This window comes from Pollachius pollachius (genome assembly GCF_949987615.1).
Source record: "Pollachius pollachius genome assembly, chromosome: 8".
Classification (NCBI taxonomy): domain Eukaryota; kingdom Metazoa; phylum Chordata; class Actinopteri; order Gadiformes; family Gadidae; genus Pollachius; species Pollachius pollachius.
Genome location: NC_136941.1, coordinates 2,889,913 through 2,893,739, shown reverse-complemented (window position 1 = coordinate 2,893,739; position 3,827 = coordinate 2,889,913). Strand labels below are relative to the sequence as shown.

Here is a 3,827-nt window from a genome sequence, read left to right as displayed (position 1 = left end):
TGTTTGTGTGAGCGAGCCTGTGTGTCCCCTTGTGTGTGTGCCCGTGTGTGTGTGTCTGTGTTCCTTTGTGTGTGTGTGTGTGTGTGTCTGTCTGTGTGTGTGTGCCAGTGTGTGTGTGTGTGTGTGTGTGTGTAGTAGAGAGGTACATATTACAGGGTATTTTGCTCCAACAAAGCACGTCTGAGAGTTGCCACGGTAACTCTACTCTACTCGCTGTCTCTCAGCGCCACTCAAACCAGATCACCTGCAGCACAGTGTGTGTGTCCGTGAGTGTGTGTCTGTGTGTGTCGTTGTGAGTGTGTGTGTGTGACTTTGAGAGTCTGTGTGTGTGTCTGTCTGTGAGAGTCTGTGTGTGTCTTTGTGAGAGTGTGTGTTTGTCTGTGAGAGTGTGTGTGTCTGTGTGTGAGTGTTTGTGTGTGTGTGTTTCTGTGACAGTATGTTTGTGTCTGTGAGAGTCTGTGTGTGTATGTGTGTGTGTGTGTGTGGCTAAGTATTACATATTTGTTGATTGACAGCCTGAGTGTATGTGCAGGTTTCAGTGTATGAATTTGGCAGACTAAGAAATGTCACACTAAGCCTTTCACACACACGCACACACACACGCCCGCGTACACCTGTCCAGGTGTCTGTGTTCTCATGGGGGTGCGTTTTCATCCCCCGGTAGTGTGTGGGTGGGGGGGCACCAGAGGATTATGGGTATTATTATTATTAGACAGGTATGTCCCCCCTCAACAGGGGTGAACATTACAGAGAGAGGGGGAGGAGGGGGGAGGGTGAGGAAGGGGAGAGAGGAATAGGGGGAGGGAGGGGAAAGAAGGAGAGAAGGGAGAGAGACAGGGGGAAGGAGGGAGGGAGAGAGAGACAGGGGGAAGGAGGGGAGAAAGACATAGAGATTGAAATGCAGAGATGGAAAGAAACAGAAGGAGAAGGGAGGAGAGGATAGGTCTGCAGTGATCAGCTGAGTCCGTGAAGAGTGATGATTAATGATGAGTTAATCAGTCGAAGGTGTGGTGACGAGACGATGTCTGAGTGCCTGGGGCCTAGGGAGAGAGTGTCTGTGCTGTGTATGTTATGATGTGTCCTGCTCACACATACCCACACACACACACAGGCACATGCACACACACACACACACACACACACACACACTATTTGGAGAGGAGGTGTGTTGGTACTAATGTCAGGATATCCTCTTCTAGATCAGCATCACACTGTTATTCTACCACTCCTCTTCCTCCTCTCCTCCCCTCTCTCCCTCCTCCTCCCCCCCTTCGCTATCTTCCCCTCCCAGTCTTCCTGTTCCTCCTCTTCCTCTACTCCCACTTCTCCTCCCTGCTCCTCCTACCCCCGGTGCTTGGCTCTCTTGATGGGATTCTAATCTTTTCCTTCCGACGCTCTTTTATTTCCCTAACTTGGAACCGTGTGTCTAAAAGGGAAAGTTTCCTGGGAAGGGGGATAATGGGCCAATGAGCAGCTTTCATTTGAACTACGTGTATTAACTGTTAGTAACTACCCTCTAGTAACTAGTACCTGTTTATTAACTGTTAATAACTACCTTGCAGTAACTAGTTCTTGTAACCAGTCACGGTTAAGTTACTGTCAGTAACTAGTACCTTTTAACTCTAACTAGTAACTGTTTAGTTACTCTTGGTAACTACCCTGCAGTGACTAGTACCTGCAACTAGTAACTGTTAAGCAACTACACTGCTGTAGCTTCCAGAAACCAATTAATAACAATAGATTTAGCGATTAAGTAATCAATGTCTAATATGTTTATATTGTGATTGATGATCACAATCAATTCCTTATTCACACCAGATATAGAGAAAGAGAGGGTGAGGAGAGAGACAGATAGAGAGAGACAGGGTGAGGAGAGAGACAGATAGAGAGAGACAGGGTGAGGAGAGAGACAGAGAGAGAGACAGGGTGAGGATAGAGACAGAGAGAGAGACAGGGTGAGGAGAGACAGAGAGAGAGAGACAGGGTGAGGATGGAGACAGAGAGAGAGAGACAGGGTGAGGAGAGAGACAGAGAGAGAGACAGGGTGAGGAGAGAGACAGAGAGAGAGACAGGGTGAGAATAGAGACAGAGAGAGAGACAGGGTGAGGAGAGAGACAGATAGAGAGACAGGGTGAGGAGAGAGACAGAGAGAGAGACAGGGTGAGGAGAGAGACAGAGAGAGAGACAGGGTGAGGAGAGAGACAGAGAGAGAGACAGGGTGAGGAGAGAGACAGAGAGAGAGACAGGGTGAGGAGAGAGACAGAGAGAGAGACAGGGTGAGGAGAGAGACAGATAGAGAGACAGGGTGAGGAGAGAGACAGAGAGAGAGACAGGGTGAGGAGAGAGACAGAGAGAGAGACAGGGTGAGGAGAGAGACAGATAGAGAGACAGGGTGAGGAGAGAGACAGATAGAGAGACAGGGTGAGGAGAGAGACAGAGAGAGAGACAGGGTGAGGATAGAGACAGAGAGAGAGACAGGGTGAGGAGAGAGACAGATAGAGAGACAGGGTGAGGAGAGAGACAGAGAGAGAGACAGGGTGAGGAGAGAGACAGATAGAGAGACAGGGTGAGGAGAGAGACAGAGAGAGAGACAGGGTGAGGATAGAGACAGAGAGAGAGACAGGGTGAGGAGAGAGACAGAGAGAGAGACAGGGTGAGGAGAGAGACAGAGAGAGAGACAGGGTGAGGATAGAGACAGAGAGAGAGACAGGGTGAGGAGAGAGACAGAGAGAGAGACAGGGTGAGGAGAGAGACAGGGTGAGGATAGAGACAGAGAGAGAGACAGGGTGAGGATAGAGACAGAGAGAGAGACAGGGTGAGGAGAGAGACAGAGAGAGACAGGGTGAGGAGGGATACAGAGAGAGATAGAGAGAAAGGTAAAGAAGAGATACAGAGAGAGGAGATGGAGAGGGGAGGAGCGGGAAGAGGCAAGCGGGGCTTCGAAAGTGCCCGAGGGGTCATGTGACTACGGAGAGGGTCCTGCTTCCTGCTTCTCAGCCCCTCTTCCTGGTTCCCCGTAAAGGGGGAGGAAGTGGGCGGAGTCGAGCCTGGGAGAGGGAGGGGTATATCAAGCCTGGGCAGAGCGAGAGAGGCAGGCCCCCGGTTCATTCACACACAGACGCACAGAGGGACACACACACACACACACAGCAGGTAGAAGCAGCTGTCTCTCTCCGGCTGTGCTACGTACTGCCCTGTAGCGCTCCACAGTTCTCCTGTTCTGGGTTCTACTCCTGGTTCTGCTGTTCTGACGTTCCTTCTTTTTGTTTACACTACGTTTTTTTGGGGGTTCTTCAGATTTTGGAGAACTTTTCCGCTTCTGAGGACTGGACTGGAAACCAGGACACACATCTGTTAGGTATGTACCGTGTGTGTGTGTGTGTGTGTGTTTGTGTGTGTGTGTGTGTGTGTGTGTGTGTGTTTGCGTCTGTGTTTCTGTGTGTGTGTGTAAAGAGAGCAGCGGTTAGTGTGTGTGTTAGAGAGGCCTCTTCCTTATCTCAAACCCTGGTTTATGTTCAACATTATGACTCCAGTTGCCTCCGTAGAATGTTCTCTGTGTCTCGCTGTCTGTCTCTCTCTCTCTGTCTCTGTCTGTCTGTCTGTCTGTCTCTCTCTCTCTCTATCTCTCCCTCTCTTTCTCTCTGTCTCTCTCTGCCTCTCTCTCTCTGTCTCTGTCTCTCTCTCTGTCTGTCTCTCTCTGTCTCTCTGTCTATCTGTCTCTCTCTGTCTCTGTCTCTCCCTCTCTCTCTATCTGCCTCTCTCTCTCTCTCTCACTCTGTCTCTCTCTCTCTGTCCCTGTCTCTCTCTCTGTCTCTCTCTCTCTCACT

General features: G+C 50.2%; 1 protein-coding gene across 1 annotated transcript in view; it reads left to right on the top strand.

Annotated features, from left to right (window-relative positions):
• Window positions 1-3,127: 3,127 nt before the first annotated feature.
• The window catches only part of LOC307079892 (protein FAM110A), a gene marked incomplete at its 3' end in the record, with an annotated part of 9,931 nt that continues 9,231 nt past the window's right edge, over window positions 3,128-3,827 (top strand). The window contains exon 1 of the mRNA XM_079742399.1: window positions 3,128-3,358. The remainder of the gene's footprint in view (window positions 3,359-3,827) is intronic.